The 14,990-nt window shown below is 49.1% G+C and overlaps 6 non-coding genes and 1 pseudogene across 6 annotated transcripts; all 7 read left to right on the forward strand.

Moving 5' to 3' along the window:
• The first annotated feature begins 11,978 nt into the window (after positions 1-11,978).
• On the forward strand, positions 11,979-12,097 carry LOC119348248. Its single transcript, XR_005168825.1, has one exon. It is a non-coding gene; the product is annotated as a 5S ribosomal RNA (ribosomal RNA).
• Positions 12,098-12,464: 367 nt separating this feature from the next.
• Positions 12,465-12,583, forward strand: LOC119348298. Its single transcript, XR_005168869.1, has one exon. It is a non-coding gene; the product is annotated as a 5S ribosomal RNA (ribosomal RNA).
• A 367-nt stretch (positions 12,584-12,950) lies between these two features.
• On the forward strand, positions 12,951-13,069 carry LOC119348299. The gene has a single exon (XR_005168870.1). It is a non-coding gene; the product is annotated as a 5S ribosomal RNA (ribosomal RNA).
• A 367-nt stretch (positions 13,070-13,436) lies between these two features.
• LOC119348235 lies at positions 13,437-13,555 on the forward strand. The gene has a single exon (XR_005168812.1). It is a non-coding gene; the product is annotated as a 5S ribosomal RNA (ribosomal RNA).
• A 367-nt stretch (positions 13,556-13,922) lies between these two features.
• On the forward strand, positions 13,923-14,041 carry LOC119348302. The gene has a single exon (XR_005168873.1). It is a non-coding gene; the product is annotated as a 5S ribosomal RNA (ribosomal RNA).
• A 367-nt stretch (positions 14,042-14,408) lies between these two features.
• LOC119348219 lies at positions 14,409-14,527 on the forward strand. The gene has a single exon (XR_005168797.1). It is a non-coding gene; the product is annotated as a 5S ribosomal RNA (ribosomal RNA).
• Positions 14,528-14,894: 367 nt separating this feature from the next.
• LOC119348262 lies at positions 14,895-14,990 on the forward strand (annotated as a pseudogene; the record flags this gene model as incomplete).

Raw genomic sequence — 14,990 nt, forward strand, 5'->3', positions numbered from 1 at the left:
TGAAGCGTAGGCAATTACGTGTCGATCTTGCATGAGAATGCAACCTAGTCCTTGTCGCGAGGCGTCGCAGTAGATAACAAAATCCTTGGAGAAGTCTGGCGGTACCAGTACGGGAGCAGAAGTCAGGCGTCTTTTCAGTTCCTGAAAGCTGTGCTCACATTGTGGAGTCCACTCGAACTTCTTATCTTTCTTGAGGAGTTCGGTTAGAGGTTTGGCAACCTTGGAGAAGTTCTCGACAAAGCGACGACAATAGCTCGCTAAGCCTAGAAAACTCCGAACTTGCTTGACCGATTCAGGTGGAGTCCAGTTAAGGACGGCTTGAACTCGCTCAGGGTTGACAGCAATACCTTTACCAGATATTACATGACCCAGATAGGTCACTTCTGGCAACCAGAATTCACATTTAGAAAATTTAGCATAAAGGCGATGCTCTTGAAGTTTCTGCAACACTAGCCTTAGATGTTCGGCATGTTCTTCCTCGTTCTTGGAGTAGATGAGTATATCATCGAGGTAAACTACAACAAATCTATCCAAATACTCCATAAAGATTGAGTTCATTAACCGAGAAAAGGTGGCTGGAGCGTTGGTTAAACCGAAGGACATGACGGTGTACTCGTATTGGCCATAACGAGTAACAAAGGCCGTTTTAGGAATGTCCCCGTTTCTGATTTTGATTTGATGGTAGCCCAACCTCAAATCCATCTTGGAGAAGACTGAGGATCCAGCGAGCTGATCATACAGGTCGTTGATCCTGGGAAGTGGATATTTGTTCTTGATTGTGACCAAATTGACAGGTCGGTAATCTACAACCATCCGGTCCGTACCATCCTTCTTCTTGACGAATAGGACGGGGCAAGCCCACGGAGAAGAGCTAGGTCGGATGAAACCCTTTTTCAAGGACTCATCGAGTTGTTTCTTAAGCTCGGCTAGTTCTAGGGGTGCCATCTTATAAGGTCTTCTAGCAATCGGAACGGTTCCTGGAATGAGGTCTATTACAAACTCAACATCCCTGTCAGGTGGAACACCTGGCAATTCCTTTGGAAAGACATCCGGAAAGTCACGGACTACCGGAACGTCCTCAAGGTCTGGCAAAGGGCTGGCGTTAAGAGAATATAATTGTCGCTTGGCTATTCGGGTCAAGACATTGACTATCTTGCCCGAAGGGTGAGTGAGTTGAACAGTCCTAGAGAAGCAATCAATTTTGGCATGATGAGCTGCCATCCAGTCCATACCCAAAATGATATTAATATCTGAAAATTTAAGGGCTATCAAAGAGGCAAGGAAAACAAGTCTGTCGACTTGGATTTCATTTCCATGGCTTACTCTAGAAGTTTGCCATTTGGATCCCGGAGTTTGAATTACCATAGAGGTTGGCATATCACCAAATGCGACGTTATGCAAACGAGCATAATTTTCAGATATAAAAGAATGAGAGGCTCCTGTATCGAAAAGAACAGATGCCGGGTGGCAATTGACAAGAAGCGTACCGAGAACGACGTTGGGATCCTCTTGAGCTTCTTCGGCAGAGATACAGTTGACATGGCCACGTGAGGCGGTGACCGGCTTGGCGTGGAATATTTTTCCTGTCGGCTTGCCACGGCCAACAGCTTTAGCAGATTGATTGGGATTGGTCTGGGGACACTCACGCATATAGTGGCCAGATTCCCCACACTTGAAACAAGTCACGGAACTGGTACGTGGAGGAGCATTGTTGGTTGGACCCCCATAGGGCTTGGCCGGTGCAGACTGCTGAACGGGGCGAATCCTCGAGCATCTCAGCAGTGGTGCGAGTCCGTGAATCCTCCTGAGTGGGGTCAGCATAAATAGCCTGGAGATACCCTTGTGCTCCCGGAAGTGATCCTGGCATATACCGGAAATCAGAGTCCCGAAATATACCAGATCTGACTCGCATAATGGTCATCATAGAGTAGGCGGCGTCCTGCACAGCCATCTCAATGGTAACCCCGAGTCCATAAGAGCAGTGAAGAGGCTCGGTGGATCCAGGATAAGATGGAAATATCCTGACAGTGCAGAGATACTGGCTTTGATTAAAGTCTCGGAATTGCTCTTCGACCGTGTACTCAGGATACCAGCGGTATCCAGCCTCAGTCATTACCCTGACCAACTTAGCAGTATGGCCGGGTACATCTAGGCATCGAGTCAGGCGAACCACTTGATTGAGGTCGCGAGTGGCCATCTGAAAACACAATCATAATGCAAAGGCATTAGAATTTCTAGCAAAATTTCGGCAGCATGACAGCTGTAAATGCTCAAGAAGGATTTTGAGACATTTGACAAAGGATTTCATACACACTCAACATCATCATATCAAAGTTCTGAATCCATTCTAACAACATAATGTGGTAGTAGAACTGAACTAGGCTTGTATCCATCAAACTTATAAGGTACTACTGATTAGTAACTCGTGATCCTGATAGAGAGAACAGATCCTAATTCCTTAACCCCCGGTGGAAGAATGGACTGACTCAGATCAGAAAGTCATAAGGTATAAGGAGTAAAAAGAGCCTTACGTTCCAACCCACAAACAATTCCCCTACATATAACTAAAGAATTTCTAGACTCAACATCGACCAGTTTGGCTTGGAGAACCTACAGGCAGTCCGGCTCTGATGCCAACGCTGTCAGGACCCCGACTCGATGTCACATCGATCTAGCTGGTAACACCTCATATCCCTTTGCGGCCTCACGCACGGTATCCCCACGGGTGTCGTCTTACCTTTTCCCGGGACCGTTTGCGCCTTTTGGCTCACGTATATGATAGTGTCGCTAGCATCCATATGATAAAGAGCCCGGGCTGACATGACTAGTCGTAAACCCAAAGTGGCACAGACTTACAGGGACAGGCATCCATGACCCAGCTTCGAACGTGTCGGTCATCAGCAAGTGGGTCCGGGCTGTAGCACTGGGCTAGCAGGACTCCGGTAAACCGGGCTGTAGCGGGCTAACAGGACTCCGGTACTCAAAGCGTGACATTTCCCCGAAGGGACAGACACATGAACGAAGAAGGACACATGCCGGCCAGCCTAAGTGTTCCAGAGCAGTAGCAAGCTACCATGGCTCAGCGGTAACACTAGGAGACATTTCCCGGTAAGAGAGGCTACTAAAGATAAACAACTAGATAGTCAGATCCCACACATACCAAGCATTTCAATCATATACACAATATGCTCGATATGTGCAAATACAACGAAGCATCACAACATGACTCTACGACACAAGTACTTTATTTAAGGCTCAGGAAGCCATACATAACATACACGAAGGTACGGGTCTCACGACCCAACATACAAGTCATACAGTCATACAAACCAGCAGCGGAAGTAACTTGTCTGAGTACAGACAACTAGTAAAATAAAAGAGGCTTGGGAAGCCTAGCTATACTACAAGGTCCTTCACAAGCTCAGGGTCACCACCTGGGTCTTTAGCCTACTCGTTGATGTCAACGTCTACATAGAACCCATCAGAAGGGGTTGCAACGTCTTCTGTAAAAATGTAGATTATAGCAACATGAGTACAAAGGTACTCAGCAAGACTTACATCAGATCCTACATACATGCTTAGTATCAAGAAGGGTTGGTGGAGTCATTGCAGCAAGCCAGCTTTGACTCTTGGCTAGGCTATCCTACGATACTCCAACTTGAAATGGTTTTGCGCACACGAGTCCACTACTCACCACTTCAATACACTACCGAGGATCCACCTCCGTCTTCCTACGGTAGAGCCATCCTCGGCACTCACACTTATCTTGAGGCTTTTAGTAGTTTCCATTTACTTGTCTATGAACTGTATAGGCAACCAAGTAGTCCTTTACCGCGGACGCGGCTATCCGAATAGATTATGTTAACCCTGCAGGGGTGTACTCCTTCATACACGCTCCCACCACTTACCGTCGTTTACACGACATGTACTCGGCAACCTTCAAGCGGAAGCCCAACGTGGGTGTCGGCCACGACCTACCTAATCACCTAAGCCTCTAGTCCAGGTTTATCGCCTATCCAGGTTCCATCCGCAGGGAGTCCGGCTGAGGTTTCCCATACGGCCCCGAACGATGTGAACAGGGTTCCCGAGATACCTAACGGGTATTCGGTACACCGTGCCACGTACCTACCGCATCACAGCCCACCCCTACGGTCAGCGCTGTCCACGGCCTCCAGTAGGCTACAAACACCAGAAACTACTTGCAACTCCTGGACGGAGAACTAGGGTGAATAAGAAGCCGAGAGGGTCCATTGGTTTCGGGCCCAATGCATGGTAGTAGCTGATTCTTAAATCACACATACAGATCTCAGTGCTTAAGGTCGGCTTCAATGAAACAACCCACCATGTACTCCTACATGGCCTCTCATCGATACCTTTACCAAATCGTGTTCACCACACCACTCTCATTACCGACATAATCATTTCACTCTAGCCCATCACCCAGATGAACCAGACCTGACACGACTCTAAGCATAGCAGGCATAACAAGGTAGGAACAACACATACATATGGCTCAATCAACTCCTACACATGCTAGTGGGTTTCATCTAGTTACTGTGGCAATGACAGGTCATGCAGAGGAAATGGGTTCAACTACCGTAGCACACAGCAGTTTGAAACGCGTTGTCTTAATGCAGTAAAAGAGAGCAGGAGCGAGAACATGGGATTGTATCGATATGATCAAATGGTTGGTTGCTTGCCTGATGGTTCGATGCACTGATACGGTTCTTCGTTAGGGTAATCACGGTACTCCTCGGAGACAGAACCTGTCGCAAAGGACACCGATACACAGCCATCACCAAACAATGTGCAACAATATGATGCATGCATGAAACATGGCAATATGAGTGTGTTGGGCTAATGCAACTAAAACCAGAAGGGTTTGAACAAATTTGAATCAAGGATTCAAATTTCAAATTCAAATATGGCCTTTTAAAGTGCTTTTCCTTGTTCTGCTTGAAACATCAATTTAACTTGTTTGATCATGCATGAAAATAATACAGATGGATAGATTGGATTTTTCTGATCATTTTTCATATATAATTTGTCCAATTTGGAGTTACAGAATAAAAGTTATGAATTTTTGAAGTTTAAATAATATTCTGGAATTTCCTGATTTAAATTAAATCCAGAAAATCAATTACTGCGTCAGCCTGACGTCAGTGTGACGTCAGCAGGTCAACGGAACAGGTCTGGGTCAAACCTGACAATGGGTCCCGCATGTCAGGGTGATTATTTTAATTAAAATTTAATTAAAACTAATCCTGTTTAATTAACAGGGCTGGGCCCCACCTGTCATTGACTCAGGGGAGTCAACCAGGGCCCACCCGTGGTCAAAGTCAAAGCCAGCGACGCCGGCGTTTAGCCGCCGGCGAGCCCGACGCGGCGGCGGGAGTGGTTTTGGCCATTTCGGCCACCAAATGGGCCGCGGAGACCACCGGAGTGGAGCTGAGGACAAACCGCAGCTCTTGGCGGAGTCCGTTGGGGTCGGGGTGGCCGGAGTTGGCGCCGGCGACGACTTTGGCGGCCACCGGGGCTCGGTCGAGGATGAACTTGGCGCTAGAGGGGTCGGTGAGGCTCGTGGAGTGGCTAGCTAGGTGTTGTGGGACTCGGTGAGTAAGATGGACACCATCTTGTGGCCGGAGTGTGGCCGGAAGCACGTCGGCGACGAGGTCCGCGACGGCGCGTGCGGGTGAGCTTGGTGTGCTCGCTGTGGTGCACGAGAGAGAGAAAGAGAGGAAGGGGGAGTTAGCCCAGCTCACTGCGGTCTTGATGGAGAGGACGGCGTGGTCGGGGACGAGCTGCTGCGGCGGCGACGGCGAAGGGGATCTCCGGCGATGGCGGTTCGGGCGAGGTTGGTGCGGCGGCTTCGGGGCACGCGAGCGCTCGGGGCTCGACTAGCTCGAAGAAGTGGAGGACGGCGGAGCTTCTGGACACGGTGGCGCGGCGTGGAGACGAAGGGGAGCACGGCTACGGCGGAGGTGCGGCGACGGTGGCGTCGGCCATGGCGTGGGAGCGCGAGGGAGAGGAACTAGGGGCGAATGGAGGTGTCCAGGAGGGTCGGGGCGCGACGTGGAGCTCGTCCAGGCCATCAGGGCGGCGAGAGGGGGAGGCAGGGCGGCGTGCAGCTGCGTGGCGAGCTGCGGTGCCGCCGCCGAGCACCTTGGCTGCCTGCCTGGCGAGCCAAGCAGCTCGCTGGAGCGGTGGCCGGGCTGGGCCGGCCAGGTGGGCTGGCTGGTGGGCCTGCGGTGGCGCCAGGTAAGTTTTCCCCTTTTTTTCTGTTTCTGTTTTTATTTAATATATCTGCAACTTTGTTGAATTTAATAAAATACCTAGGCAACTTCAAAAATCACCAAACTATTCCTAGCCCATAGTTGGATTATTTCCAACATGAAACATTTTAGTTTGGAGATATTTGAGCATTTAAATATTTTATATAATTTTAAATGCCCAAATTCAAATATTTATGATTTAATTCAAAACCCTAGGATGGCCTAGGAAAATGTGCACCACTTTTGGCAGAGGTTCTGAACCAAGACAAAAATGATGGGCATTTTAGAAGGGCATTTCAGGTTCATTGAAAATTATTTTAGTAACCCTAGTTGGTTTCAGAGGGGACTGGGGGTTCTGTCATCCCCATTTCAAGTTTCTGATGAAAGAGTAAACATGATGCAACACTCTAATGCATGACTAGCTAGGGTGTGACAACTCACCCCCACTCAAAAGAATCTCGTCCCGAGATTTGGGTTCCTCCGGGAAGAAGGCGGGGTACTCGAGTCGAAGACGATCCTCCCTTTCCCAGGTTGCTTCATCCTCAGAATGATGAGACCACTGAACTTTGAGGAACTTGATATTCTGACGTCGGGTGATACGTTCGGCCTGATCGAGGATACGAACGGGGTACTCTCGATATGTAAGGTTATCTTGGAGATCAAGCGTTTCGTGGTCCACTCCACGGATAGGATCCGAGAAGCAACGCCTGAGTTGAGAAACATGGAAGACATCGTGGACTCTGGAGAGATGCGGAGGTAGTTCCAACTGGTAGGCAACTTCTCCTTGTTTGGCAAGAATGCGAAAAGGTCCAATGTAACGAGGAGCCAATTTGCCTTTGATACCGAAACGATGGGTTCCCTTCAGAGGGGTGACCCGAAGATAAGCCTTCTCGTCAACCTCGAAAGTCATAGTCCTATGTTTTCGGTCATATTGACTCTTTTGACGAGATTGGGCTGTTTTCAACTTTTCACGAACGATGCGAACTTGTTCCTCTGCTTCCTGAATCATATCCGGGCCAAAGAATTGTCTTTCCCCGGTCTCTGACCAGTTAAGGGGTGTTCGACACCGTCGTCCATAGAGAACTTCAAAAGGGGCTTTACCCAAGCTAGATTGATAGCTGTTGTTGTAAGCGAATTCGGCAAATGGAAGGCACTTTTCCCAGTCCATTCCGAATGAGATAACAGAGGCTCGAAGCATGTCTTCTAGAATCTGGTTGACACGTTCCACTTGACCACTCGACTGAGGGTGGAAGGCGGTGCTAAAGGAGAGACGGGTTCCCATAGCATTTTGGAAACTTTCCCAAAATCGAGAGGTGAAAAGACTTCCTCGATCCGAGTTGATTTCCAAAGGAACACCATGGAGGGACACTATTCGGGAGATGTATAAGTCTGCCAGCTGACTAGCGGTTATACTCTCACGAACAGGTAGGAAATGAGCTACTTTGGAAAGACGATCAACAACGACGAAGATAGCATTATTCCCTCTCTTGGTCCTGGGAAAACCGGTAATGAAATCCATACCAATTTTATCCCATTTCCATTCAGGAATAGTGTCAGGACCCCGACTCGATGTCACATCGATCTAGCTGGTAACACCTCATATCACATTGCGGCCTCAGGCACGGTATCCCCACGGGTGTCGTCTTACCTTTTCCCGGGACCGTTTGCGCCTTTTGGCTCACGTATATGATAGTGTCGCTAGCATCCATATGATAAAGAGCCCGGGCTGACATGACTAGTCGTAAACCCAAAGTGGCACAGACTTACAGGGACAGGCATCCATGACCCAGCTTCGAACGTGTCGGTCATCAGCAAGTGGGTCCGGGCTGTAGCACTGGGCTAGCAGGACTCCGGTAAACCGGGCTGTAGCGGGCTAACAGGACTCCGGTACTCAAAGCGTGACATTTCCCCGAAGGGACAGACACAGGAACGAAGAAGGACACATGCCGGCCAGCCTAAGTGTTCCAGAAGAGTAGCAAGCTACCATGGCTCAGCGGTAACACTAGGAGACATTTCCCGGTAAGAGAGGCTACTAAAGATAAACAACTAGATAGTCAGATCCCACACATACCAAGCATTTCAATCATACACACAATATGCTCGATATGTGCAAATACAACGAAGCATCACAACATGACTCTATGACACAAGTACTTTATTTAAGGCTCAGTGAGCCATACATAACATACACAAAGGTACGGGTCTCACGACCCCACATACAAGTCATACAGTCATACAAACCAGCAGCGGAAGTAACTTGTCTGAGTACAGACAACTAATAAAATAAAAGAGGCTTGGAAAGCCTAGCTATACTACGTGGTCCATCACAAGCTCAGGGTCACCACCTGGGTCTTTAGCCTATTCGTTGATGTCAACGTCTACATAGAACCCATCAGAAGGGGTTGCAGCGTCTTCTGTAAAAATGTAGATTATAGCAACATGAGTACAAAGGTACTCAGCAAGACTTACATCAGATCCTACATACATGCATAGTATCAAGAAGGGTTGGTGGAGTTATTGCAGCAAGCCAGCTTTGACTCTTGGCTAGGCTATCCTACGATACTCCAACTGAAATGATTTTTGCGCACACGAGTCCACTACTCACCAATTCAATACACTACCGAGGATCCGCCTCCGTCTTCCTACGGAAGAGCCATCCTCGGCACTCACACTTATCTTGAGGCTTTTAGTAGTTTCCATTTACTTGTCTATGAACTGTATAGGCAACCAAGTAGTCCTTTACCGCGGACGCGGCTATTCGAATAGATCATGTTAACCCTGCAGGGGGTACTTCTTCATACACACTCTCACCACTTACCGTCGTTTACACGACATGTACTCGGCAACCTTCAAGCGGAAGCCCAACGTGGGTGTCGGCCACGACCTACCTAATCACCTAAGCCTCCAGTCCAGGTTTATCGCCTATTCAGGTTCCATCCGCAGGGAGTCCGGCCGAGGTTTCCCATACGGCCCCGAACGATGTGAACAGGGTTCCCGAGATACCTAACGGGTATTCGGTACACCCGGCCACGTACCTACCGCATCACAGCCCACCCCTACGGTCAGCGCTGTCCACGGCCTCCAGTAGGCTACAAACACCAGAAACTACTTGCAACTCCTGGACGGAGAACTAGGGTGAATAAGAAGTTGAGAGGGTCCATTGGTTTCGGGCCCAATGCATGGTAGTAGCTGATTCTTAAATCACACATACAGATCTCAGTGCTTAAGGTCGGCTTCAATGAAACAACCCACCATGTACTCCTACATGGCCTCTCATCGATACCTTTACCAAATCGTGTTCACCACACCACTCTCATTACCGACATAATCATTTCACTCTAGCCCATCACCCAGATGAACCAGACCTGACACGACTCTAAGCATAGCAGGCATAGCAAGGTAGGAACAACACATACATATGGCTCAATCAACTCCTACACATGCTAGTGGGTTTCATCTAGTTACTGTGGCAATGACAGGTCATGCAGAGGAAATGGGTTCAACTACCGTAGCACACAGCAGTTTGAATCGCGTTGTCTTAATGCAGTAAAAGAGAGCAGGAGCGAGAACATGGGATTGTATCGATATGATCAACGGTTGGTTGCTTGCCTGATGGTTCGATGCACGGATACGGTTCTTCGTTAGGGTAATCACGGTACTCCTCGGGGACAGAACCTGTCGCAAAGGGCATCGATACACAAGCATCACCAAACAATGTGCAACAATATGATGCATGCATGAAACATGGCAATATGAGTGTATTGGGCTAATGCAACTAAAGCCAGAAGGGTTTGAACAAATTTGAATCAAAGATTCAAATTCCGAATTCAAATATGGCCTTTTTAAGTGCCTTTTCTTGTTCTGCTTAAAACATCAATTTAACTTGTTTGATCATGCATGAAAATAGTACAGATGGATAGATTGGATTTTTCTGATCATTTTTCATATATAATTTGTCCAATTTGGAGTTACAGAATAAAAGTTATGAATTTTTGAAGTTTAAATAATATTCTGGAATTTCCTGATTTAAATTAAATCCAGAAAATCAATTACTGCGTCAGCCTGACGTCAGTGTGACGTCAGCAGGTCAACGGAACTGGTCCAGGTCAAACCTGACAGTGGGTCCCGCATGTCAGGGTGATTATTTTAATTAAAACTTAATTAAAACTAATCCTGTTTAATTAACAGGGCTGGGCCCCACCTGTCATTGACTCAGGGGAGTCAACCAGGGCCCACCCGTGGTCAAACCCGAGTCGGCTGCACCGGCGTTTAGCCTCCGGCGAGCCCGACGCGGCGGCGGAAGTGGTTTTGGTCATTTCGGCCACCAAACGGACTGCGGAGACCACCGGAGTGGAGCTGAGGCCAACCCGCAGCTCTTGGCGGAGCCCGTTGGGGTCGGGGTGGCCGGAGTCGACGGCGGCGAGCTTGGCTGCGGCCGCCGGGGTTCGGTCGTGCACGGGAACGGTGCTGGAGCTCGAAGTCGAGCAAAGCGAGGCGCTAGGGATGCTCTACGGGGTCTTGCGAACTTGTTGGACTCGCCGGGGTGACCAAATGGTCACCGGAGCTGCGTCGACGGCGAGCTCGGCGACGGCGGAGGTTCGGCCGTGGTGGGGAGGTGGCTACGGTGAGGGAACGAGGGGAAGGAGAGGGGGAAACGGTGGCGTAGCTCACCGCGGTTGCAGTGGGCGTCGAAGTGGGCTCGGGGACGCGCTGGAGACGGCGAATTCGACGGCGACGGTGGTCGGAGCCCGAAGAGGGGAACGGCGACGTGGCGGCGATGCAGGGCTTCCGGGGAGCTGTGGAGCGGTGGGGAGGAAGAGGGAGTCGTGGCGGAGCTCCTGAGCTAGTCGGGGGAGCGAGGGGTGGTCGGAGACGGTGGCTATGGCGAACGGCGGCGAGTGTGGTGTTCGGCCGGGCGAGAGAGAGAGCGAGGGAGAGGAGAGGAGAGCCGGGGGAGAGTGAGAGAGAGCAGGGGGGAGGGCGTGGCGTCGTCCAGGGAGTCGAGCGAGGAGGGGAGGCCAGGCAAGCAGGCGAGCAGGTGGCGTGGCGCGGTGGCCGTGCGCGCGCGCCGGCCACACTCCCCTCCCTCTGTCGGGGCGAAGACGACAGAGGAGGAAGGTGGGCTGGGCCGGCTGCCGGCTGGGCCAGCCAGCTGGCTGGGCCGCACAGTGGAGGAGCCCAGGTAAGCTCCTCCTTTTATATATTTTTTTGTTTTTTTGTTTTATTTAATATATCTGCAACTTTGTTGAATTAAATAAAATACCTAGGCAAGTTCAAAAATCACCAAACTATTCCTGGCCCATAGTTGGATTATTTCCAACATGAAACATTTTAGTTTGGAGATATTTGAGCATTTAAATATTTTATATTATTTTAAATGCCCAAATTCAAATATTTATGAATTAATTCAAAAACCCTAAGATGGCCTAGGAAAATGTGCACCACTTTTGGCAGAGGTTCTGAACCAAGACAAAAATGATGGGCATTTTAGAAGGGCATTTCAGGTTCATTGAAAATTATTTTAGTAAACCCTAGTTGGTTTCAGAGGGGACTGGGGGTTCTGTCATCCCCATTTCAAGTTTCTGATGAAAGAGTAAACATGATGCAACACTCTAATGCATGACTAGCTAGGTTGTGACAGTAGAATCGTCTTTGGAGCGGACCTGGGAGTGGCAAGCATAAGGGACGAAGACGGGGAAACATGTCGGATGCGATCATACCAGCACTAAAGCACCGGATCCCATCAAAACTCCGAAGTTAAGCATGCTTGGGCGAGAGTAGTACTAGGATGGGTGACCTCCTGGGAAGTCCTCGTGTTGCATTCCTTTTATAATTATTTTTTGCGCCTTGTGACAAACATATTGCACGTGCGCGATATATATTAGTCCAGTTATATTATTTTTGACGTTTGCGATATGTTTAAGCTCGATGCTCATTGCTCGCGCGTCTTGGGGCGGCTTTGTGGCGCGAAGAGCGCTTTCTGAAAGGGGTGGAAAAAACTCGTGTTGCTGCGGTATGGAGGGAGGGGTGGAAACCGTGGAAAACTCGTCTCCGTGATTGAGCGGGAGAGTAAGTAGTATAGGACATTATCCATTGTTAGGGAACGGTTGTAATGGTAGTGAGAATGTAGAATCATCTTTGGAGCGGACCTGTGAGTGGCAAGCATAAGGGACGAAGACGGGGAAACATGTCGGATGCGATCATACCAGCACTAAAGCACCGGATCCCATCAGAACTCCGAAGTTAAGCGTGCTTGGGCGAGAGTAGTACTAGGATGGGTGACCTCCTGGGAAGTCCTCGTGTTGCATTCCTTTTATAATTATTTTTTGCGCCTTGTGACAAACATATTGCACGTGCGCGATATATATTAGTCCCGTTATATTATTTTTAACGTTTGCGATATGTTTAAGCTCGATGCTCATTGCTCGCGCGTCTTGGGGCGGCTTTGTGGCGCGAAGAGCGCTTTCTGAAAGGGCTGGAAAAAACTCGTGTTGCTGCGGTATGGAGGGAGGGGTGGAAACCGTGGAAAACTCGTCTCCGTGATTGAGCGGGAGAGTAAGTAGTATAGGACATTATCCATTGTTAGGGAACGGTTGTAATGGTAGTGAGAATGTAGAATCGTCTTTGGAGAGGACCTGGGAGTGGCAAGCATAAGGGACGAAGACGGGGAAACATGTCGGATGCGATCATACCAGCACTAAAGCACCGGATCCCATCAGAACTCCGAAGTTAAGCGTGCTTGGGCGAGAGTAGTACTAGGATGGGTGACCTCCTGGGAAGTCCTCGTGTTGCATTCCTTTTATTATTATTTTTTGCGCCTTGTGACAAACATATCGCACGTGCGCGATATATATTAGTCCCGTTATATTATTTTTGACGTTTGCGATATGTTTAAGCTCGATGCTCATTGCTCGCGCGTCTTGGGGCGGCTTTGTGGCGCGAAGAGCGCTTTCTGAAAGGGGTGGAAAAAACTCGTGTTGCTGCGGCATGGAGGGAGGGGTGGAAACCGTGGAAAACTCGTCTCCGTGATTGAGCGGGAGAGTAAGTAGTATAGGACATTATCCATTGTTAGGGAACGGTTGTAATGGTAGTGAGAATGTAGAATCGTCTTTGGAGCGGACCTGGGAGTGGCAAGCATAAGGGACGAAGACGGGGAAACATGTCGGATGCGATGATACCAGGACTAAAGCACCGGATCCCATCAGAACTCCGAAGTTAAGCGTGCTTGGGCGAGAGTAGTACTAGGATGGGTGACCTCCTGGGAAGTCCTCGTGTTGCATTCCTTTTATAATTATTTTTTGCGCCTTGTGACAAACATATCGCACGTGCGCGATATATATTAATCCCGTTATATTATTTTTGACGTTTGCGATATGTTTAAGCTCGATGGTCATTGCTCGCGCGTCTTGGGGCGGCTTTGTGGCGCGAAGAGCGCTTTCTGGAAGGGGTGGAAAAAACTCGTGTTGCTGCGGCATGGAGGGAGGGGTGGAAACCGTGGAAAACTCGTCTCCGTGATTGAGCGGGAGAGTAAGTAGTATAGGACATTATCCATTGTTAGGGAACGGTTGTAATGGTAGTGAGAATGTAGAATCGTCTTTGGAGCGGACCTGGGAGTGGCAAGCATAAGGGACGAAGACGGGGAAACATGTCGGATGCGATCATACCAGCACTAAAGCACCGGATCCCATCAGAACTCCGAAGTTAAGCGTGCTTGGGCGTGAGTAGTACTAGGATGGGTGACCTCCTGGGAAGTCCTCGTGTTGCATTCCTTTTATAATTATTTTTTGCGCCTTATGACAAACATATCGCACGTGCGCGATATATATTAATCCCGTTATATTATTTTTGACGTTTGCGATATGTTTAAGCTCGATGCTCATTGCTCGCGCGTCTTGGGGCGGCTTTGTGGCGCGAAGAGCGCTTTCTGAAAGGGGTGGAAAAAACTCGTGTTGCTGCGGCATGGAGGGAGGGGTGGAAACCGTGGAAAACTCGTCTCCGTGATTGAGCGGGAGAGTAAGTAGTATAGGACATTATCCATTGTTAGGGAACGGTTGTAATGGTAGTGAGAATGTAGAATCGTCTTTGGAGCGGACCTGGGAGTGGCAAGCATAAGGGACGAAGACGGGGAAACATGTCGGATGTGATCATACCAGCACTAAAGCACCGGATCCCATCAGAACTCCGAAGTTAAGCGTGCTTGGGCGAGAGTAGTACTAGGATGGGTGACCTCCTAGGAAGTCCTCGTGTTGCATTCCTTTTATAATTATTTTTTGCGCCTTGTGACAAACATATCGCACGTGCGCGATATATATTAATCCCGTTATATTATTTTTGACGTTTGCAATATGTTTAAGCTCGATGCTCATTGCTCGCGCGTCTTGGGGCGGCTTTGTGGCGCGAAGAGCGCTTTCTGAAAGGGGTGGAAAAAACTCGTGTTGCTGCGGCATGGAGGGTGGGGTGGAAACCGTGGAAAACTCGTCTCCGTGATTGAGCGGGAGAGTAAGTAGTATAGGACATTATCCATTGTTAGGGAACGGTTGTAATGGTAGTGAGAATGTAGAATCGTCTTTGGAGCGGACCTGGGAGTGGCAAGCATAAGGGACGAAGACGGGGAAACATGTCGGATGCGATCATACCAGCACTAAAGCACCGGATCCCATCAGAACTCCGAAGTTAAGCGTGCTTGGGCGAGAGTAGTACTAGGATGGGTGACCTCCT

This window comes from Triticum dicoccoides, unplaced genomic scaffold (assembly GCF_002162155.2).
Source record: "Triticum dicoccoides isolate Atlit2015 ecotype Zavitan unplaced genomic scaffold, WEW_v2.0 scaffold88180, whole genome shotgun sequence".
NCBI lineage: Eukaryota > Viridiplantae > Streptophyta > Magnoliopsida > Poales > Poaceae > Triticum > Triticum dicoccoides.